General features: G+C 39.4%; 1 long non-coding RNA gene across 1 annotated transcript in view; it reads left to right on the top strand.

Annotated features, from left to right (window-relative positions):
- The first annotated feature begins 17,167 nt into the window (after positions 1-17,167).
- LOC113635638 overlaps positions 17,168-25,131 on the top strand; it is a 62,572-nt gene continuing 54,608 nt past the window's right edge. The window contains exons 1-2 of the long non-coding RNA XR_007138377.1: positions 17,168-17,382; positions 21,944-22,002. This is a non-coding gene — a long non-coding RNA (uncharacterized LOC113635638). The remainder of the gene's footprint in view (positions 17,383-21,943; positions 22,003-25,131) is intronic.

Below are 25,131 nucleotides of genomic sequence, written 5' to 3'. Positions count from 1 at the left end.
TCATTCCAAATACCATGACGATTAACACAGAATGTTCCCCTATTTGTTGTTAATTACATTTACAGCATTAGAAAAACTCCCTCATCCAGAGCAACTTACAAATGTGCTTGAAATCATAAATAATGGCTCACTACGACATGGACTAAGAACACCATCAGTATATTGGGAGGAAGTAGAGCAATAAGAGCTTTTTTAAATTAAAAATCTAATACACTAATTGAAGTATTTCAGAAAGAGGTACGTCTTCACATGTCATATGAAGATTGCCAGTGACTCAGCTCCACCACCAGTGCCAGAACAGAGAAGATCTGTGTCTTGATGCGTACCTTCCTTGTACCCTAAACGATAGTGGGATCACTCAAGCAGTTCTATAACAGCCTCCAATCTTCTCTGAAGGTTTTCAAAGAGATTTTGGAATGTGGCTGAGAGAATCTGCTTAATCAGCCACAAATACATTAGCAAGGTCGGGCACAGTCATGTTTCTTGAATAGCCTCAGGACTGCAATTACTAAGAACAATTTGCACTCAAGTCTCCATCATTGAACAGTTAATAACATCAATTTGAACAGAACAGACTTTAAGTTAAAACTATAATGAATTCAGAAATGAGTCATGATGCTCATACTCATTAGTTTCTCATGAGGTTCTGTAAACACAAGATCACTTTTGGACTATATACAGTCTAGAGTATAAATTTATAGAAGAGAAATTAAGAAATTATGTACGACACACAATCCTCTGTCACTCAGATGAGGATGGGTAAACCTTTTAGTCTGGTTTAGCTCATGGTTTCATCTTGTCATCTCAGGGAGTCTGTCTGTCTGTCTGTCTGTCTGTCTGTCTGTCTGTCTATCTATCTATCTATCTATCTATCTATCTATCTATCTATCTATCTATCTATCTATCTATCTATCTATCTATCTATCTAAAGCTTTGTGACAATAACCATTACATTGAATTGAATCCAACCATATCCTGATGCAGCTCAACCTGTAAAGTGCTTTTAACAATGGACATTGTCTCAAAACAGCTTTAGAGAACATAAACACAAATCAAAAGATTGATATAAAGATTAATATAATACAAAAATTCAAGATTAATGTTAGACATATTTAAATGTATTTGTATTTATCCACAATGAGCAAGCTTGGGGTGACTGTGGCAAGAAAATCTCCCTTGGATGGTAAAGGAAGAAACCTTGAGAAGGAATCAGACTCAAAGGGGAACCCATCTTCATTTGGGTGACACTGGATGGTGTGATTATAGATATACCCTAATTCAATACACAGTTTGACAAATGTTGTAATGATGAGGAGGTGGCTGTCCTTAAAGACCCATGTAGTTGGCATCTCCTCTTAGTATGAAGCACAGTCCAACTGGAGCTGGTAAATCTCTGTAGAAGCCTCAGGATCCTCACAGGGTTGGCCTCATCTCAGTGAGGGTCCAAAATATGCATTATAATCATATAATTATATATTTAATCTTTTTTATGTATTATATGTAAATCTTTTTGACTGAACATGGAAATAATTCTAGCAGACACTGTAAGGCAAATTATATAAATCTGTGTCCCTGAGCCTCATGCAAAACCAGATTCTTTCTCAGGATTAAAAGAGAAGCTAAAAGGGATGGAGAAGAATTATGATGCACTGAAGAGAGATAAACACACTGATACAGTAGTCTGTCTACTAGAAGCTACCAGATTAGAAACATTTTAAAAGGTTCCTATTCATAGGATGATGCTTGTTTTCTCTGTAACAGTTTAAATGTAATTACTTGTGATTTTGTTGGGGCCTCCCATTCATAGTAGTGGACTGTCACCACAACAGGCTAAAGTGTGCAATTGATGACTGTCCTCTGTTGGCCAAAGAAAGACATTAAAAGTATTTGTACAAGGTTCTTTTAGGAGATTAACTGGCTATGAGGGCTACCTGCCCTGAATCATATTCATGGAGCCAACACAAAAGATTTTCCAGTTGAGGCCACAGCTGTGTGAAAACCATTGCTGAATAGGGTAATGGTCACAAAAGACAAACCTCAAGTGTAGAGGAAAAAGTCTTCTTAGATGTTAGTTTCCCATTCATGTGATGATTCTGTCTGTTTTCTATTGAGGATCTGTAGACCAGGCACCAAAGCACCAAGGCTAATTAACTTCAGAGGCAGTGTTGAGGCATGGCCTGCAAAGTAAAGGCAGCAGAAAGGACTAAAGTAGTTGTGAATAAAATCTTTTGCAGCACACATTACAGTGGTTGAACATGAAACTGGCAGTACATACAGTAACATCTGAAGCCGACCTATTCTGCACTTTCTTTTCATTTGATACAATCTGCCAACACAACATAACACAGCATTATTGAATTACAATGGAATTGGTGTACTCCCAATCTGGTGTACGTGTTTGTTTATATTATAAGTCTCTATTTCTGTTCTTTTAAAAGAAATTACAATATAATTTGGGTAGTTTGCAAGGACAAGGCAAACACATGCTACAGAATGGTAAATATGCAGCAATTTGCAAATGTTTACAAGAACAGTTATATATTTGGATAAAGTTGTGCCTCTGATGCTGGAACTGAGAGTAATGCAGATATCTGAATATTAAAGAAGTTATCAGCAGGATTACAACAGGCTTGCCTCCACCTCCCTCACACATACTGGGCGTCTTTGTGCTGGGATGCAGCACACCATCAAAATTCCATCTGCCATTTTCATCTTTGCCTCCTGCAGGCCGTGTGTGACCGCCCTGACCACAAAGAAAACTACTGCCAACTCTACATCTCTCTCTCTCTCTCTCTCTCTCTCTCTCTCTCTCTCTCTCTCTCTCTCTCTCTCTCTCTCTCTCTCTCTCTCTCTCTCACCAAAACTTGAATCACAGCCAGTTTCTAAACATGGGAGTGGGTACACAAGAGAATGCAGAAAAGAAAACAGATGTATAACAGAGGGAGAGGCAGAAAGAAGGAAAGACACAAATACAAAATGCAAAAACAAAAAGGGATGCTGATGTACATGCGAAATTGCAAGCACCATTATCTCAGGGTTATAACTGAGAAAAGCAATTGAATGGTCCTCTTTCATACACGGGACATGCTGTGCCATATAGAGAGAACCAGAGGGAGGCCCTGGGCGCTTTGCTTGTGCTTACAGAGTGGAAAGGCTCTGACAGGTGTGTCATTATGTGTGTGAGGGTGTGTGTGAAGTAAGAGTGTTCCAGGGGAGTTCTGTGACTGCTGGTAATGTGTTTATCACCCATGAGTCTTTTAAAACAGACCAACAGCCTCTCTCTCTTTCTCTCTCTCTCTCTCTCTCTCTCTCTCTCTCTCTCTCTCTCTCTCTCTCTCTCTCTCTCTCTCTCTCTCTCTTTCTCCCTCTATTTCCGCCATTGCCTTCATAACCATCCCGAAGAGAAAAAGCCTCTGGCTCACAGTTAATGAGCCTGAGAGCCAGCACCAGTCTCCATTCCGCTTCTCAGGCATATCAGAGAAGCAACACAGCAAGAAAACGAAAGCAGAATTGGGAAATGCACTTTAACAAATTAGGAAGCTAAATGTTATTATGTACCACAGTATAGTGACCAGGTATCTGGTCTCCATCTAGGTATGAATCTGCTGCACCAGTTGATAGGCCTTTTCTCCACATGGGTAAGGACATTTCCAGTGTTTTGTTAACATATATTTAATTTGATTATTGACAGCTCTTAGTGATTTTTCTACTTGTTGTATTTAGGCATTTTGGGGGTACACTGGTTAAGGGAATATGACCATGGAACCAAATTGCATTCATGTTAAGTCACAGTGTCACAGAGCCATGTCAACAATTAATATATATATTTTTTTGCCACAAGAATATTTTAAATGCTGTTCATCAGGGTGCCACCATTGCACATGGGGCAGCATTGTTGAGCTTGTGTTGTCTGAGTTGAGTTTCAGTGCATTTATTGTGGGTTTCCACATGGTTCTCCTTTTCCCCCCACTTTCGAAAAAACACAGAATTCCTGAAATAGACTCTGGATCTATCGTGACGCTGACAAAAAGTTACTAAAGTTAGATCAAAGAATGAAAGCTGTAGATATGCAGTCTTCATTAAACTTTGTTTCTAAAACGTAATCTGCTGACTGCTTTAAGAATCACTTCTAACTCCAGCCACTAGATGTCAGTGTTCCCCTGACTACAGTGCCTATGGTCCCTTGGGGCGCTTTAGCACGCACATGGTGTGACCGCTTCCCTAGGAAGCTACCATGACATTTACTTCACTTAATGACACAAGCTAATTAATCATTAGCGATCCCAGAGGTATTCCTGTTAGAAAGCCTTTGTCGTGCCTGCTCCCAGCAGGAAGCCTAAGCCTCAACATGTTATGTATGCATATGTTCATCAGCTTTATTCTGTTCTAAAAATGTCTTAATGTTCGCCTGTTTATGCATTTCAATTTGACTTTAGTTCAAGATCTCATTTCTAATTGAAGTATGCAAAACTAGTTCAATAATATTCCCTTAACTTTGCTGTGACTGCAGAAAACCTATGGATCAAATGTGTGATCAGTTTTGAAAGTATGACTAGGAGCAATTACATGATCATAGGCATATCAAAGATTTTAATTGCTTCATTAGAGATGGTAGAGTCTCTAAATAAACTTTAATGTTTCTGGCAGCACAGTTTTGAAGTAAGACTTATTTGGTCCTCTGAAACCGGGTTTGATTTTTTTTTTTAATCTAGTCTTTGTCCAAAAAGACAGTTCAGCTTTTGCATGCAACAGACTGGTTTGTTTTGTGTGAGTTCTTTTTGCACATGTCTGGGGTGAAGTGTGAACATATCAAAGCGCTTGTATATATTGTCAGTAGAAATAACCATGGATGCAACTTAGCTGATGAACTTAGTTGTGCCTAGTTGTCTCTCATTTGGTGGAATTTTCTACTTCACAACCTGAGTAGAAATATGGCTGTGTGTTGATTTGCTTGTGAGAGGAACAGGTCAGGAACCCAATGAAGTTGTGAGCTATATTATGAGCTATAATCTCTGACTGATTTCTAGACTCCCATATGGAACTAGATGGAGCCATTAGGGACCCCTACTAGACACACAGTAGGGGGTTCATTTTCTGGGCATACTGTACATTTTCCCTGCCCTACAGATCTCCTTGGCTGTTAGAAGTTCATGTCCGTCTCCCCCAAGAGAGGAGAGCACGTTTCCAAGATGCCTATTCGGCAAAAGCAGCTAAAGCGCTCATCAATAAATAACTTTTTTAGCAACATTAGCAAACCCTTCCTACTGATTTGGACATGCCTTGGCCAGCTGTTCCTACCTGACAAAGTCTTTCAAAATGAGTAGTAATAAATCACAATTTTCGAATATACACATCTGACCCCTGGACTATATTTCATATCTACAGCTCATTTTCTCACTCTATACACTGTCATTGAATTTGAGAATGTTGGTGGCTTGTTTTCCACCATTGTTTTGGCTTGACCTGTGGAATCTTCATAGTGGTCCTACACCTCATAAATGTGGTGATGGTTCCATGACAAAGAAATTCTTGTCTGTCCAAATGGCATCTTTCATGTCCATATTAATCAGACTACATTTTCACTTGAGATAGTGTATGTGTCTTATACCTGTATAACCTTGTGAGGGCACGTGTACATGCAAATTGTATCAGTTACTAAGGGGTACCCTGTAAAAATGATTTGTAAATAAATCTGTCATTGTTTTTTCCACAAAATCTAATCACTCAACAGAAATATGAAGCAAAAACTATCAACAGTTCTCTGCCAAAAGAACTTAATTGCAACCGTTCACATCCAGTTAATGATTATTGCACAACATTTGCCAAGGAATAACATGGTCAACTCATGGCTCACTTTACTGTTAACAGTACCACCAGTGCTGTAAGTGAGAGGTCTGAAGTTAGATGTCTGATTGGAGCATAGTTCAAGAGTTTCCTGCTTAGCATCTGAGTGTGAACATACTCCTCACTGTTGATCAGAACCGGTGCCAGCTGCCTAAGATGCCCTCGGTGTCTGTAGGCCCACCCGTGGTGAGCCGGATGGAGCTGTTCCAAGACGTGCCAATGTAGGGGAGCATGGAACTTTGGCTGCCAACAGCACAGGAACACCTAGATCCCCAGAGAACTCCATCTGTGAGCGTTTGGAGCCCCCTAGGTCTTATCACCCATTTGTTGGTCACCTCCAATTAAATGTTAGTCGGTCACACAAAGGTGCAGGGCTTGCTGAGTACCTGCCACATTTTAAACTGTTGGTGCCCAGAAACATATTCAGACTTCCAAAGCACATGTGCTTATATCTCAGCAGGAGCTCACTATGGGAAATATCAAGATGAATAAAGCCTATCTCTAATAGTGCTGCCTATACGTTCCCTTGCCTAGCAAAGAGGCAGCATATCAATGTCATATCTACATCACAGGCTATCAATAGTTCAGATAGAACTTAGGGAAGTAAACAGAGTGTTTAAACAAGCAAATAGTTGAAAATTTGAAGTAATTTTTGAAAATGCTCGATACTTATTGGTACATAACCCGTCCCTGTGTATTCTAGTGTAGTTCTCCATTCTCTCTGCAGTATCAATGTCAACGTGTGAAATTGCCTTTTGGAGTCAGCAAGTGGAGGATTTGTAACGGTGTCCCAAAGGACAGCTTATTTACACTCCTGATTATGGATAATCAAATAACAGGAAAACTTTTAATTTTTTTTTTTTTGGCACTGGAGATGGCCTCTTTCATGGCATCATAGGGCGAGGTCAATGCATTGCATGTGATTCACTATCTTTGAGAACCCTGCAATTACATCTGACATGACTCTCCATGGAGTAACGCTTCATAAGCCTTTGTGTAGCTGAGCTGTAAAGCACCTGGGCCCTGTGCACACCGCCTTTTATTCATCCCCGTTTCCCCCTATTCACCCCCTCCTTTTTTTCCATTTAGACAGAAGACCAAATGCAATGTGCCGTCTTCTACCCCATACAAATACCCTATGCATTGGTCACACCTTGGCTGACACAAAGGATGAAAAGTAAGGCTAGCAAACACAGAATGCTGCTGCTAGGCCTGATAAAGATGCTTCAAAAACCCAAGCGGCAAGAAGCGGCAGTTTCGTTTTTCTTTCCATTTTTCTTGAGTGAGTGAGAGAAAATAAGCAAAAAGAAAGACTGAGCAGCAATCAAGTGTGTATGATGTGTGCAGCAATAGAAACCTGATTTTATGCTGGAGAGCACCATACATGTGTATATGTATGTCTACCTATATATGTATATGTAGTTACAATTTCATTACAAATTATATTACTGATAACAACTTGAGTGAAAAGTAGAATTTAAAAAAAAAGATTTCTTAGTATTTGGTATTTTTCTTTTTTTTTTTTATTTGAAGACAGTATGTGCTTGAGTTAGCATGGACTACACAAGATTGTGCAAAACCGTATGATCCATTTCACATCAAATCCATTGGAGTGTCACCCCAACACATGCATCAATAGAGATTATTCATGAGGAAATGTAACCTTTTGTACAAAGCAGTTGTCATGGTCAATAACACAAGTTTCCCTACATTTAAATAAGGACCTGGAGTGCAGAATTTTCAAAATGATATATTCAAGAATTTGAATTATTTCTTTCTTTATTCAAATTCTTTCTAAATATTTCAAAATAATATTCATCCAGGTTTTTACTGGTCTACTGGACCCCACTCTATATTACACTAAAAGTTAGAATGTGTATATTCATATATCATGCTGTATTTAACATTTTCAGTGGTGTTGGAAAGATCAGAAACAGTATTCACTGTACATGTGTCTAGAAATAGTGTTTTTATGTTTATAATTTTATAATTTATTATTATTTACCAATTATACTTATAGCCAGTGTACTACTAATATATCAGTAACGTAGTCTTAAATTTGCTCCTTGCTGACAGTTATGATGAAAAACCAAATGCAGTTTAATATATTAGCATTACCTCCTACGAGACAGATTTTATTCTTTTTTTTTTTACTTGACTTAAACCCACAAAATGTAGATGGATTAAAAATTGAGTGGCTTTTTGCCCATTCTCTCTCTCTCTCTCTCTCTCTCTCTCTCTCTCTCTCTCTCTCTCTCTCTCTCTCTCTCTCTCTCTCTCTCTCTCTCTCTCTCTGTGCCTCTCTCTCTCTCTCCTGCTGAAACAGATGGCGATTTATGCTGAGCACAATCACGACTATTCAGTATGGGGCTGGCAGGCACTCCCCATAGGAGCAGGGCCCAATCAGAGCCCTAATGAACACATTGGGAGCTGTCAGATCCAAATGAGTCCCAGTAGGAGCCAGCCCACAGGTACTCCCTGCCCAGTGGCAGTGCTGACTGCACACACACACAATGACTTTTCCACAACCCCGTAATTCAATCATTTTTATACCTATCCCTCAACATTCCATCAGTGGAAAGTGTAGTAATAAGCCTTGTTACTTGTAAGGTATGGACTGACAGGTTGTGCAGGTTTGTAAAGTATATGTTGCAAAAACTGTCAGTGTGCTTATTGTAAACATGACTTCACTTAATGATATCTGTGGTGTAACTATGATCTGTGTCAGTGCTGAGGGTAGAAATCTTGTTCATATTTGTATGACCTGGCTTACTCAGCATTTCTTAGCTAAACTTTGGAGAGAAACTTGGCTCGTAACTTACCCATTATACACAATTTTTTAGCACATTATCTGCTTTAGTTGATATACAAGTGAGTTTTTAATGAATTTAGCATGTTTGTTATGTTTAAGTACCTACTGCATTATCCCATCCTCCTGATTATACATCATTCACAGTGAGGTACTAAGATTCCAGCTAGTACACAAATTTCCAGAATGCAGCCAGCTTCTCCCATCTGTCAGTCTGTCTGCGTGTGTTTGTGTCTGATGCTCATTCAACCACCCAAACCATTGCATTGAGAAGGCAGACTACAGCATGTATCAACTCAAAGAAAAACATCCTCACTAAGTTTACAACCCCCACACACTGTTTCTTCCTTTACACTCAACCTTTAGTCAGTCCCTTGCCCCTGTTTTTGTCCCTCCGATACTCACAGAGCTTGACAGGAGCACAGCCCCTTATGCTGCCCTAATCTGCACCTCAAGAGCTGGTGGCCAAAGTCCACAGCCTTCTGCTACATGTCAAAAACCCACCCGGGTCCAGTGGCCCTGAGGAAGTGCAAATATCCTTTAATGGCCTGGATGCAGATGGATGCGCCCATGACAATAGCCCCCGTGCTGGTGCTTTTTTGTCAGCAGCCAGTAGAAAAGGCCATCACAATTACTCAGCAGAATTATGCATGCAGGCAGGAGCCATTCTTATGCTAAAGGACTCTCATAATGAATGTGAACCATTCTAGGGAATTCGTGGGCCACTTTTTTCCTTCCTAACATGCCCCTTAAAGGACACACTGAGAGTAGCATAAGGTTTTTTTGAGACAATGGGTGAAAGACATAATAAGATAAATGGGGCACCTTTCAGGGTCCTATCACCTTGTGCCTTCCCCTTACATTACCATAGGTTGTATATCTCTCTGAGGCACATCTTTGCTTGATAAAGTGTGCTTGGTTTTTAACCCCTGCAAGTCTTGGCTTAAGATTGACAACATGTCAAAAAAGATCTGGACGGGTCAAGAAGGCTGGCGACTGCCTACATGGGGGATCTTGGCACTTGCTAGCTTTCCTATTTGGCCTTTGAACCAAGTCAAATGTCAAGATTTCATCATGAGCAAAGGTTACAAAATGAAAATCATACCTCCGTGTATGAGGAGTTTTCTTTTCAAATTGCAATATAAATGGGTTCCTCCTGGATTCAGAGTGAAGTTGAGCACTAACATGTTCAATCAGCCTGAATCTTCACAGCACTCAGTGACTAGTGGACACAGCTAGACATGTATTTGCACAGTAATCTAAAACCAGGAAGCCTTTGAAACCTAATGAAAGCCTCTTGAGGAACAGGTTTGTGGTTCTGTGTCTTTAGGACACTCAAAGCCTTCTGTTCGGACACCCTGGGGTAAGCTTCAGACACAGAATCTCTGTCATTCTGAAGCTGGCGACTTAGCTTAGGACTTAGCTCTGATCTACCCATTGCAGACATTGGACAACATCCATGACCTCAGGGTTAAGCAATGAATTACAGCACCCAGACCTTGTTTTACATGGCATGTCTTTGAAAGTAAATACATAAGGATATGCAAGCTTTGTAATTTCAAAAAGGAAATTCCATAGTTAGAAGTAGCTTTTTTAATGTGCTACAAATACATTTTGGGATCTTTGTCTGCCATAATTCCTCTAAAAACTATAAAAACTGCATCTTGAAATCAGATTCCAAACATATATACACACAGAAAGTCCGGGATAATGCATACATGTTTTGAATGACGAGGTAACCTGTTTTGATTCTGATTTGAGATTCGGTTATGGCAGACTAAGCAGGAAGCAAAGCTCCCAAAGTGCGGCTGTAGCACATTTATACAAGCTCACAGCATGTACAAGTTAACAAGATGTCTCTTACCATGGTGGCCACACACATAATTAGGATGCTGTTGTATTTGCCATAAAAATGGAGGGGCAGGGATGTTGTGGAGGGTAATTTTGACTTTGAACAGTGGAAAATCCAATCTGTCAAAACCTCAATGGGTTATTTTGTTATAATTCCAAAGTTTATGGATTTTTCCTGTGTGTGGCAAAACTCAGCATAAAAGGTTTAAGTAGTCCTTGTCTGTGCAGTAGAATAAAGGTTGCAGTGTTTGCACAATGTACATTCTCTCTTGGGAGGTCTGGCCTCAGGTGATAATTCAGCTAAATCACCTTATTACCTGTAAATTAGGACCCATTCTTCTTCCTGGATTAGTTTAGTATTCATTTTATTTCCTCCAATGATGGATGTACACACAAAAACCTTAATTCAGAAATAAATAAGAACTTATTCCATAGTGTAAATCTATTAAGAAGAACAAGATAAATTATGAAATCTGAAAAGATAATTTCAAAAAATTCAGTTACTCAGTCTAAAACACTATAAATACATTTCTACACGCCTGCTCTTTATAAAAGACTACTACCATGTTGGAAATTGAGGTATTGTTATTGTACAGCTCTTATTCCATAGTCCTTATGCTCTGAGACTCCCCAATCTCTTTGTTTCAAATCAGTTCCTTTGATAGGGACATCTGCAAGTGCACAGTGTAATCAGTCATTAATTTATTTTCTTTATTGAATGGGAAGTCCTCTTTTGAATTATTTCTATCATGATCTCTAAGAGATCAAATCAGTTGTGGCCTGATACAGAACTGTAGGTATCTGTAAAGATCTAGGATATTCTGGTGGTGGTCTGTTCGTCTCTCAAGATGTCCCCTCATCACTTGCTATCTATGCAAATATAAAGTTCCAGTGGGTCGTATGCTCATCTGGCCAGAACTTATCTTATCATCTTATCATGCTTGATGTGTGAGCTGATTCCAGTCTCCCAACTTCCAACTGTCTGCTAACTCTAATCCTCTCTTTTTTCTTCTCCAACACACATCCAGGGCACATAGTACATAAATCTGCTATTAATTCCATACTTTTATTATTCATTTCCTGTGAAGTTGGCTTGGCTAAATGCTCGAACCCAAGATCACAAATCTTCAAATTAGGTCAAAAGGTTGCTATACCCACCCAATGTTCATTCCACCACAGACTGTAATCTGTAGACAAGGCAGTGAATTGATTCAAGCTAGACTCCTGACCTCCTCCCCCATAGTCTCTTTGTCTCCACCGAGCCCTGCTATCCCAGCATGATTATTTCTTATCATGTATTTATTTGTTTAATCCACCCCTCCCCCAGCAGCATTCGCCTCCTCATCCCCTGTTATGAGGCGTGACTGTCTGGCAGTGAAGGACACCCTCCTTTATTCAAGATATGGCCATACAATTGCCACTATAACTCATACTTTAGCAACCTTATAACTGGTTGCTTCTCAGTCTGGGACTTCCATCCAGGAGCAAACAATTTCCCCTCCTTCCTTGTCTTTAACATCGGTGGCCCAGCTGTGCAATCACTATAAATAATGGATACATTAGTATGCATGAACCTCTTTCTTTTTTTAGGGAAAGCATGTTGGCAGGGGGATTGCTCTGTGGGGTTTAGATGCCTTAATTCATTATTAATCCCCTTGCCAGGAAAAGAGGGGTCTACAGTCTTCAGCTATACCCCAATATACACATCCTTATAACCAGTTTATATAATCGTTGGTGCGTACATTTAGTGTTTGGTGTGTACATTTAGAAAGCTATGTATTCATTTTTGTTCCCTAATCTCTTACACACCTCTGAAGTTGTTTTATTATATGCACTATATAGCCAAAGGTTTATGGACACCACAATATCACTGATTATTAGGTTTTCCCTTAACTGTTGCCACAAAGTTGGAAGCACAGAATTATATTCAAAATTATAAGATGTCTTTGTGAGGTCCAACCTTGTTCCATGTAGAAATGGTTTATTACGATTGGTATGGAAGTACTTGAGTGTCCTGCACAGAGCCCTGCCCTCAACCACAATGAATACCTTTTGCAGTGAAATGGAATGCTGACTGTGCACCAGGCCTTCTCATCTGACATTGGTGCCTGATCTCACTAATGCTCTTGTGGCTGAATGAGCACAAATCCTGACAGCCACACTCCAAAATCTTCTGGAAAGCCTTCTCAGAAGTGTTGAGGTTATTATAGAAGCAAAGAGGGACTAAATCTGGCATGGGATGTTTAAAAAGCACATATGGGCATGATAGTCATTTGGCAGGTGAAAATTGGAAAAAGACCAGGTGATGCTTTTCTTCAGCTGTCCAATATCTGTGAACCTTTGACCACTGTAGCCTCAGATTCCTGTCCCTGGCTAACAGGAGTGGAACCTGATGCAGTCACTGAGATCATTTTTTTTAGTTCCGATGTTTGATGTGAACATTAACTGAAGCTGATGACCTGTGTTTGCAGGATTTTATGCATTGCACAGCTGCCACATGTTTTGCTGACTGTATAAGTACAAGAATGAGCAGAGGTAATAGCTAGTGAGCGTATTGCTTTTAATTAAATGCAAATGTGGTCTTATACTCAGGTCTGTAAAAAAGAGCATGATCAACTCCTCAAAAAAAAAAAAATCTTTTGCCCCATTTTTTTATGTCAGTGAAGAAATTTAAGTAACATGTTACATAGACCACTTTTCAGTGGTCTACATAATAGACCACTTCATAACAAATGTAATGAAGTCTGTCTGGGATTACCTGCAAAAACAGAAGCAAGTATGACAGTCAAAACCTCCATAAGAACTCTGGAACATTCCCCCAAAATGCTTAGAAAACACTAAGCCAGTGTTCACATAAAACTGTTTGAAGTGTACCTGAAGCTACTAAAACATGTTCAAAGGCAAAGGGTTATCACACCAAATATAGACTATGTTCAGTTTATTAATATTTATTTCTGCTCTTTAAGGTAGATTTTGATTTAGAAAGAAGGCAACTTATACAGTACAGTATATATATATATATATATATATATATATATATATATATATATATATATATATATATATATATATATATATATATATATATGTGTGTGTGTGTGTGTGTGTGTGTGTGTGTGTGTGTGTGTGTGTGTGTGTGTGTGTGTGTGTGAATTAGTTTTGGTCATTCTTCAAAATTTTAATGGCGACATGAAAACGTCCACACTCAATTAATGAATTGCTAGCAGAAATTGTAGAAACAAACATGAAGTAAGCAATATTACATTACTCTGATAACAACTGGAACTTTACATTCGATAACAAAGTTTAATGATTTAGAATTTTGACTAAGGGTGCTGGACATGTTCTGGAAATCCTGGAACCAATTTCAAGGGTTTGGCTCCCAGTTTAAGGGAGGGCTTTTCAGACTAATAAATAATAAATTAATGCTTACCATTAACTTACCATTTTTAATGCTTAACACAACTGTTAGTATGCTTTATTTAGATTTTATAAAAACAACTGGAAGAAAATCAGTAGTTTCACTCAAGATGAAAAGATTTTGGTGTTATATCACAACCAGTCTTGTGTTAAATACATCTTAAATACACCTTTTAAAATACATTTAGCTTAAGTGAGGACACTTTTTTTTCAGTACAACTACTTTTCTGACAGCAGTGATAAATATTTTAGCAATCTTATGAGTAAATTTGACATGACTGCACACTGGTTCATACATTAGTGCATCCTGCTTTTATAATGAATTAGAGGTGTGTGATCCATATTTACAGCTTGCATGGTTATTTATGTTATTATAGAGCTCTAGGAAGGTTCTTGATGCTCCCAAACCTTTGCAGAACACTTTGTTTCAGTGTGGAAGGTGTAAAATATTGTATGAGACTGCTTGTATGTATATACTTTGAGGGAACGTTCAGAGGTTTGGTTATGTTTGGTGTGTTTGTTTTTGATCCTCCTCCTCACCACTAGGGTGCACTGCATGCCATGAGGCCTCACATTCACTCAGACCAATCACAGTGCTCCAGCTGAAAGGCATACTGCCCTCCCCCATCCTAAAGCACACAGACAGAAAGAAATACTCAATTCCAGATAGACATGCACATCTATGTGCACACTTACCAGATATCAGCCTGGTTTTGTCACATAAAATAAACATGCATAATCACATTTCAGAGTAACACCATGATACTCATAAATATAACTGACCCAGATAGCAATGTCAAAATATAAGACATGCATCACAGTATGATGCACGACTTCATACCTGCATATATTTTTATCTCCTTTTTAAGCCTCATTTTTCTCTGTCTCTCTGAACATATTCTGGTTGCTTTGGGAAAGAGCACCATGCTGGAGAGGCAGACTCCAAAGTAAAAGAACTTGAAAAGCCAAGCTGTATTTCTCTTATGCCAGCAATTTCTGTCAGCTGTTTTGCCTGATGTAACATGTTCTAAGCCCTAGTGATTTCCTGAATTGTGTGACTGTTCACTGCCTTATCACATTTAATCTAACTCTTATCAAAAACATTACTACCTCCAGCATAATCTGTTATTAAAATGGACTGAATATGAGGATTGATCTTTTTTTCTAAACCCATTTCATGCTCATCTGTAAAATATGCTATTATTTAATTTGATAATAGAATACATCATGATACACTAGAATAGATTAGATTAGCTTTATTCTCAAGTATCACAAAATAAGTTTATATACATCATCCACATGTACAATTGAACAATAAACAGATATTCTTTCATAAAGAAAGCAACATTCAGTCTAATGTGTGTTATGTCTCATAAATAATCAGTTGGGACTTTGTCATACTACAAAGCTGAGTTGTTTTCACTGACACCAGTAGGGCCTGTGGTATGTGCTGGAAACTTGTGTTTGGGTCTCCAGCACGGGCACTGGGAGCGGATGCTGGCACCACACTGTGCAGCTGAACTCTTCTCAACCTCTGGAACACCACATCCCAGGCAGAAAATTGAAATATTGTGCCACATTGGCAGACCAACGGTCATCTATCATTGCCGGCTGCCTCATGGTGATCCTTTCTGTAGGTTCAAAGGTAAAGGAGTCAGAGGGAGCCAGAAAGGAGTAAGGAAATACCACACCATGTAGGGGTCCTATCTGTAACTAACTCTAACACCTACCACCCACTATGTCCATCGAAAAAAAGACAGCAGTGAAGCTGGGATAGTGTGAAATACACATAGCTTTACTTAACCGTTATTAAAGGATCACAATCCTCCACTAATGAAGGCTGACCAATGATACAGGATTATACATAAAAAGCATGTGAAAAAGTCTGCTATAGCTTCCTTTTTTATAATGCTGTACGATTGTGTAACCCTTCATACCAAGCCTGTTGGAAGATTTCCTGTTGGGCATTTGTACAGAAGCCGTGATCTGCAAAACAAAGCAAAGAAGAAAAAAAGAAAAAAACCCAACAAAGTGAAGACAGTTTGCATAACCATGTAATTGGTTACAGTGTGCATCAACTGTAGCAAACAGAATATGAAAAGTTTTTCATTTGCAGTGCTACGAAACACAACCCTTTTCATTCTTTCAAATTAAATCCATTGATACATTAATTATAGATTTGATTCTTAGGCTCTGGGCTGTCTCTGCCTCTTTGTATTATGTTTTCTATAAAAAATTCCTCATGCCTTGTTTTTCTCATTATATAACAGCAGTACAATGGAAAAGGTTACTTGGTGATTGTTCTGCTAGTGATATCTATAGTGTATGCTCTCTATTTATGACCTGACCTGTAAATACATTTGTATGTATTGTATGTTGAGAGACTTCACTAGCTGCACAGTTTTTGGCCATTTTCTTATCTCCAAATTGATATATTTAGTGGTCATTTATTTGACATTATTGATAATTAGTAATTTTTATCTATTTAGAATTTCTTTATGCATAAATGTAAGGTCACAGATCCTACAATCTAAGAAGTATGCAAAATTATTTGTTCTATAAATTCACACCGGTGTATATAGCATTTTGATGTGTATATTTCGTTTTAAAATGAATGTTCATGGTTTTGTATTGACGTGCGTGTAGTTTTTAGAAAGCGTTAAGCCACTTTGTTTGTGCAATTTGGGGGGCAATGACTGAAGAAAGTGAAGTAAAATCATTTGCTGATAATAAATCTGTAACAGAGCTCCCTCCAAAGTGCTTTCTTTTAATGTTTGGATCTTGTATTTTGCGTTTTTAGTGGTGTTTTTCGGTTTTGGTGTTGCTGGTTTTTTTTTTTTTTTTTGGTTTTTGTCTGTTCTGGAATTTACTTATCTTTTTTTTTGGATGAGGCGTTGTGCCTTTTTTCAGATTTTATTTATTTATTTATACTGTTCGGATTTATTTATTTTTTTTACTTTTCGATTTCTGATTAACATTAGAACTGAGATTCTCTGACAGTGAGTAATATTTCTAAAGCACTCCATCTTTACCTGCTTTCAATATTTTTGGCTATAAACTTGGAGGTAGCAAATCTGTTGAAAGTCACTAAGGTTGAATTAAATGTTATATGCACTTCAGTGACACAGGATGAACATAGACAGGATGATGCACATCACTGCTTTGTCTTCGCCGCACTACGACCTTCTCCTGTTGACCTTGTGAACCCGTGCGCCAAGAAGTTTTTCCGAAATATTACGCGTTCCTAAAGGTATTATTGAGCTTAGTTCACTGTGTGTTACTCATACAGGAAATGACATCAACGGGTCAAAAGTAAAGTAAAAAAAAAAACTCACACACAAAAAAAATAAAAAAAAAATACAAAGAGAAAAAAGTGTGCAGAGCAGGATACAGGATGCTTTGCGCACGTTATCATCGTTTGGATAGATGGATGCAGAGAGGACAAGCCGCGCAAACAGGTAGCCAAGTACGAGTCACACCATGGCGGAGTGTTTTTTTTTTTGTTTGTTTTTTAAAAAACATGACTTTTCTTTCACGTCAAGTGCTGCGTCGCACTTCTCGTTTCCTCTCTGATCCCGGGTAAGCATCTGTCTCGGCTCACATGCAAGACGACTGGGCTCTGGTTTAAAACGCTTTTCCACTATTTCACGTTGGCGGATATCAAAATGATCTGGACGTCACCAGGATGAGAGAATGCGCAGAGATATTCAGTCTCAGCTTGGTGTCTGTCAGCAGGTGCGGTAGTGTGGAAACAATCAGAAGAGTAAAGCTTTTGGACTGCGGTGCCGACATTTTAATGAAACGTTGTTTTATGTGGGTAGGGTAGTGCATCATGTCATGTTTTCTTCCCAAATGCGGCTTTCTCGAGTCAAGCGTCACTCGATAACGTGCGAAAATTTACCTGCGGCGACTTGCGCAGCGTGACGCCTCTAAGCGCGTCCCAGTCTGAGTCCCTGCGAGACACAAGAGCGAGCCAATCAGAGCGAGCGCGCGTCTTTTCCATGCGCGCTGCATCACGTGTTGTTTAGAGTTTACTCATCTGTGTACAAGTAGATCCAAGATCAACTCTGATCTGAATCGTGCACAAGGGACATATTGAATTCCACCCGCTTCGCCAGCCATATATGAACTAACTTTTCTACACGAACAGATCATTTAGTTAAGAGCGTAATGCAAGCATTATGAATGCATCCATTTGGTAGGGTTTTAAACACTGTCCTTTTCAGATGTTTTCATATTATCTCCGTTTTGATCTGTACATATTTTTAAAGTTGGAAATTCATATTGACCTGATATGTTTTAACTGAGCCAGTAGCTCCAGTTTTTAAAGTTTTAAACCTCTAGACTGTGGTGTCTGTCTGTCCAGAGTGATAACTCTATTCCTAGTGTTTGTGAGTGTACAGCACTCGTTAATCTGTCATCATGTCACAGTGCTTGTGTGTGAAGGATTGAGTGTTTGTGTGTGTGTGTGTGTGTGTAGTACCCAGGCCAGTGCAGACACACACTGGAGCTGTGATGTTGTAGTGCACACAGTGTAATGCAGCCAGACCTCAGGAGCCAGCAGTAATTAGCTAGGTGGGGGCATTCAGCCTGGCCATATATTCAGCATGCTGAAAGGGTGTGGGCAGGGGGTCTATTGACGGGTGACAGGTGCAGTGGCGGAAGGAGTCAGGCAATCGAAACTAGAGCTGCAGCACAGTGCAGGGCTGTATCTGGTCCCCTGGGTCACCTCAGGGGCCCGAATGGGGGTCAAAATAGAAAGCTAGATCCACTTCCTCTCTGGCTTTGCTCACAGTTTGAAGCAGCTGATGGAAAGTAAGCATGCTCCCAGAAAGTTATTTCTACTGTATGGTAAAGTGTAAAGAGTACAAACACTTCATACAAGTGTACTTACTTATCTGTATACTTTAGATAGACTCCTCAGATTTGATTCTATTTTGTTTCATTTTAGAAGCTTTTCTGTGAGAAACACATTATTGTGATGCTTTGTTTGATCGACTAGGGGATTTTTGCTTCAACTAGCTAATCCAGGTTATAACCATTACAAATCCTGCTGTCTTTGTGAGTAATAGCCAGACAGGAGTCTTACTCTGAAACCTTGCTTTTATTTAGCATTCCACAAGGTTTATGGCCAGGTGTTTAAAATTATCCAGGATATTTATTAGAAACTTCTGAAGGAGAAAAAAAACTGCTTACATCTCAATTAGATGCACACAACCTAAACACATTTACACTCACTCACACACACACACACACACACACACACACACACACACACACACACACACACACACACACACACACACACACACACACACACACACACACACACACACACAAGACATACTGTAACAGTGCATGGATACAGCTATTAACCACAAGGACATAAAATGCCAACCGTTCTCTCTCTAATCATTAGCTTAGGTCAGTGTGGGCAGTAGATGGAAGCCTCGAGAGCATTACTAAACTCTAATGATTTTGGCTTAGTCGGACAAGTGGTGTGTTTGCTGAAGGAAAGGTACAAAGCTGTGACTTTAGAGTCCAGGTCCAGGTCCTGATTGCAGGCTGCTGGGCCAGAGATGTTGAGTGAGTGGCTGGAGAAAATCCCAGATAAAGCCCTTACAGGTATTAAGCTCTTGTAATGAGCAAAGTGATGGGGTCTGTGTGCGTGTGTGAGCGTGTGTGTGAGTTCGCACGTGCATCTATAAGAATGAGAGAGAGTGAGAGAATTGGAGAGAGGGGGAGAAAAGCTTAAATAGAGTCCAGGCATGATTGAGATGGCTTCACTGTGACTGCTTTCCACCCTAATCCCAGATTTAGGGAGTAGAAAGACTCAAATTTGAGGTGAAGGTGAAATCAGTAGTCAGATTAGGCAAAAGAGCAAAACTAGGATTAGTAAATAGCCTGTAGCCCACAAGGCCTTTTCTACATAATGGCAAAAAAACATCAAATTTATTCTTATTACATGGCATGTAGCTTCACTAATGATCATAGTTTGAGGGGCTAATAATTCAGCAATTCATCTGTCCTGGAAAAGCATTCCAGGTTTTGTGAAGGCCATTATTTCTGGTTCTTAATCACCACCTCAGCTTTTATAACCCCTGAAGCCTCAGTGTGTGGCTTGCAGAAACCACATGTGGGCATAGGCTGGGAAATGCCTTAAAAAATAATAGCCTTTACCAAATGCTCAAGGCAGTCTGCTACTAACTAAACTGTGTTGTGCTTGTACAGTAGTTTACGAGCGATTAGATATGATTAGAAAGATCATGGCGGAAACTGGGGAGCTTATTTTCCTGCATGGTGTTGGTTTTGGAGAATAGGGTCAAGGCTCAGGAGACAGAAGTCTCTTAATAGGCCATGCATGAATTTTTTCTCTCTTATGACTTTATGTCCTAAGTAAAGGAAGGAGAGTTTAGTATCACTGCAAAATCAGCACTTGCTGATTAAAAAGACTTTAAAGCTGTATTTGACAAAATTTTATGCTTTTAGTACAAGTTTCATTAATGCTTATGACAATAGGAGAGGAGCAGTGCACCTCCTCTCAGCAGTGGATGAATGAGAGAGAGCTCATCCTTGGCATGGTTCATCAATCAGCTAGCACCAAGGACTTCTCCATCAGAGACCACTGGGTGTGCGGTTTAGATGATGAAGGGGGTAATTAAGTCGTTGTGATGTTTTTGTCTTATGATGGGCCTTGCTGGAAGTTTTCAGTAAATCTTATTAACATGGAGAGTGTTCATAGGAGTCTGGCTGGAAGTGTGATGTGCTGCACTGTTTACATTGGGCCTAACAGCTGCACACTTGGGAGAGAATGTGGAAAAAAAAGTCACCACCCCATGTCGTTGTGCCTGGCGTCACACTATCAGTTGATGCCATAATTCACGTGTGTCATCTGGGCACGTTGTGTTTAAATGTCTCTCTGTGTGTGTGTAGGGTGGGGGTGGGTCTTTTTCTCCTCCTGTTTACCCACTGCCTGAAGGCCCCCTGCAGAGAGCAACAGCAATTATCACCTTGGAGGAATGTGGGACCCTCGTGTTAAATTCCCTTTGACCCCCATGGAGGAGGAGGTCAGGAGGTGCAGCTCCCCCTGGGGGACAGCATGCAGTTTGGGGTGGAGGGGGTTTGCCATGGATGGGTGCGCTTGGAAGGTTCTTTATCTTTCTCATAGAAACTTTGAATCCACCACAGGTTACGAGGATGATGCACTTCCAACACAACTTGTCTTTTTAACTGAATTCTTGGACATCACATGGGCATGCTTCACATTTTAAATAAAGGTGGAGAAGGCTACCACATCTACCAGAATAGCCACATATACTGTACATATTTACCTTTATTTAAGGATCTTTATAGTTTTTTAAAGCTCAAGTCATACTTTTCTATGTTGTTTATGTCATTCCAGTTTATCTTTGTTTCAAAACACACATGTAAACCATCAATTCACTTTCAACAGGGTTGGGCCAGTGGACATCTGACCTCTGTATTCTTTACTTCTTCACATCATTTTTAATATTTTTCGTTTTGACAATTTAACAGCGAAATAACAGCTAGAACATTGAATCAAATGTATAATTGTAGTAAAATAAAACCCTAAAATTTAACATTGTATTTCATAAAGTGAAAGTCTAAAGTTTCTACTGTGGTTTGAGCTAGATTTGTTTGTATATCAAAATGATTCAGCATGAATTGCTTTGCTGTACAATTCTATTAAATCATATGGTAGTTTTTACAAGATGAAAACAATGAATAGTGTTGCAAATATCTCAATATTTCCTCCATATTGCACCCGATCTTATTCATCCAGTAAATAATAAAAGCAAGGAAAGGATGATTCAAGTTTCAATTGCTTCCCTTGGCAGATGGCTGTGGCATGGGATTTGGCTTTGATAGACTTTATATTCGGAGGTACTTATGAATGATGGGCAGAAAGGGAGTAGCTATCTCATAAGGTTACTGAGGCTGATCATGTGCTATTAGTGTCAGATGCTGAAAACAGACTTTTATGTTTTCTCTCTGCAGAGGCTCACTGAACCTGCCCACACAAGACATATATCAAGTCTGATTGAGTGCTCCGAGAGGTAAGACGCTATATTGATCCGTTCTATTGATGGAATGTGTTCCCCATTTTGATCGTTCTGAGTCATAAGAGCTTTTGTTGTGATTTTTTTTCCTATAAAGGAAATTCTTGAAAACCTAGCATCATTCTGATTTGTGCTGTAATTCTACTGTGTAGAGGACTTTGCACTCTGCACAGGTAAAGGTTAAGGTTGGTGTTTAAACTCAGCTTGTCTCTGTGACCCTCTGGTGTATGAGTTGGGTTCTGTCCATACATTAATTAAGACTGAAGTGATTGTGGTCATGCTTAAGTGTACTAATTATGACAAAATTTCATCAGATCATGTCGCCGCTTCCAATTAGTGCCAGACCAAGGCCAACTTCCTCTGGACACATGGGGTACTTTTCTCCATGATTTATTTAATAACATCAGGTCTGTACCCCATTGTTAGTCTAGAAACAGAATTACACGCCCCCCCCACACACACACACACGTCTGAACTTCTCTTTGTTGTGTTCACAATCATATTTTTGACATTTACATTCAATCCCTACTCTTGCTGACACACATAAAATATAATCTATAGGTGTCTTGTCACCTCAGACTGTAATTCCCTTAGCAGTATGCTGTTAGAATTGAAAAGAGCAGATCAATCTGTTTGAAACAGAAAAAAGTATTACTGACGACTGTTGTTTTCAGTTTGCTTGCAACAATTAAAAAAGCATTTACTTCATACTCATTGAATTTTGCACATTTAAACATAGAGAGGAAAATCGAGTGTTTTATTTCATTTGTTCTCAAAAAATTAAACCTTGTGCCAGGTTAGATAGATTATAGTTATGAGGTAATAATATATGAGGTAATATATAGTAAGCTGTTAATTTACCCCCTAGAAACAGAAGGCGTAGATATATTTATAGTATGTAAGCATCTCACTGGAACAGATGCATGTCCTTGATTCCCAAAATATATTGAATAGAACACTGATCATTAATATTTAAGTTTTTCTTAGAATCAGGGTCTACCCAGTTCATGTAGAATGTAGCATGTGTGAAAGACAGCAGAATTATATAATCAAGAGGCCTCTCTTTCTCCCTCTCTCTCTCTCTCTCTCTCTCTCTCTCTCCCTCTCTCTCTCTCTCTCTCTCTCTCTCTCTCTCTCTCTCTCTCTCTCTCTCTCTCTCTCTCTCTTTCTCACACTCTGTGTAAACGTCATTTGTAAGGATTTACACGTGGTACGTTAAAGTGAAAAGATATAGTTGTATATAGGACAAGGGTTTGAGTTAATGTTTTCACAAATGAATTGAGGTGAAATCTAAGGAAACAGTTCTCATTAATTAGAATACCTTCAAATTTGGGTGTTACCAAGACACACACACATACAGAGCTGACTGTGGTGCTCCACATGCTCACAGACTGATGTACTAGATTCACACAGCCTGCAGGGAACACCGTGAAAAACAGGAGAGGGGGGGTATAGAGAGAGAGAGAGAGAGAGAGAGAGAGAGAGAGAGAGAGAGAGAGAGAGAGAGAGAGAGAGAGAGAAGAGAGAGAGAGAGGAGAGAGAGAGAGAGAGAGAGAGAGAGAGAGAGAGAGAGAGAGAGAGTGTGTGTGTCTAGAGAGGATTTCTGAATGAATGACTGTTCCAGAGATGTTGACTGGCTTCATCTTACTCTCAATTCTGTGCATATATAATTCTTCCCATAGTAGCAGACTGAAATTTCTTTTTGCCACTCAGCCTCCTTTACAAAATGCATCTGCATGAATGCTCTTGCACCACACAGCCTCAGTCTTTAGTTTTATCTTAAAGAAACCTTCTGCAAATTTGTATTAGATGCGTAAAATGTGCAAATTTGTATTAGAAGTGTTTTCTCTTGTATGTTGTAGAAGGTGCAAACTAAGCAGGCGTTTCTCTCATCTTTGTCTAACACCATCACAAATGAAAACCATTGTGTGGCTTTTCATGAGGCATCTGGAAGGATAGAAAAGTGGCTGGTGATGATTTTGAAAGAGATTTTGATTTGTCAAAAACAAACCTGAAATTTTGGCTTTTTACTATTATTAACTTTGATTAAAAAAAATAAATTAAATTTCTTAAAGCATTGAGGAAATTGCATGCAAAGATCATGCTTGTTTTCTGCATTTTTATAAAAAATATTTTCTCTTTCATGCATCTTTTATTTTGACCATAAAACAAATGTACACCACTTAACTTAAGTAACAAGTAACAAGCGTTAGTCCAGACCATTTTTAGGCTTCATCTCAAATGCACTGCCAGTTTGCCAGACACTGGGACATCAGCCTTAGAGATGCGACAGAGATCAAGTCAATTAAGGCGAAGCAAACAAACACATGCCCATGAAGAAAGACACAAAGAGTCTGAGGAGAGAGGAGGGTACTGAGAGTGCTTTGGCTGGTTGGGTAATTATTGATGATGGTGCACGTGTGGGAGTAGGTGAATGTAGCCCTTGCATGGGTGTCCAGTGCACACTGTTTGCATTCTCGTTACTCCCCGTCAATGGGCGGCCTTGGACCACGGGGAACACCCTTAACACTGAGTCCAACCCCCTCACAATCAGAGCGCATCCTGTCTCCACTCCTCCCCTCAGTCCCTGTCTTCCTCATCTTCTCCCCGAGGAGAATGGGAGCAGGCTGAGAAGGCGGTAAAGACCCATCTTTGACATGTTTGATGGGGGCCCTGCTGGACAAAGCCCTCTTTGCTGCTCGTCCAAGTGGAAAATGGCGGTGGTGGAAAAGGGGGGCGGAATTAGTGGGATCTGCTAATCATGCAGGCGGCACTCATTTAACTGACGTGAAAATTTTGTTTAATCTAACATGTCGATAGGCAATATGACAATGGACTGGAAATAAAAAGCAAGGCCTTAAGGCCAAGGGCTTGGCAGATTATTATTAGTAAAAGACAACCTTTGTGAGCTTGTGTCTGTGTTTCTGTCTTTGTAGAGTTAGTCAGAGTGAGAACAGACGTGGAAGGATTAAATGCTCTTATCACCATAATACTTCTGGGCAAATATCTTGGCCTGCTTCTTGGTATCTGATTTGATATTTTCTTGCGTTTTTGTTTGTTGTTTATTGGAGCGGAAAGTAAAATGATTTCATTATTGTGATGCTTTGAATCTAAATGTTTTGGAAA

This window comes from Tachysurus fulvidraco, chromosome 17 (genome assembly GCF_022655615.1).
Source record: "Tachysurus fulvidraco isolate hzauxx_2018 chromosome 17, HZAU_PFXX_2.0, whole genome shotgun sequence".
Classification (NCBI taxonomy): domain Eukaryota; kingdom Metazoa; phylum Chordata; class Actinopteri; order Siluriformes; family Bagridae; genus Tachysurus; species Tachysurus fulvidraco.
The sequence above is the reverse complement of the archived record's forward strand: the minus strand, read 5'-3'. Positions and strand labels throughout refer to the sequence as shown.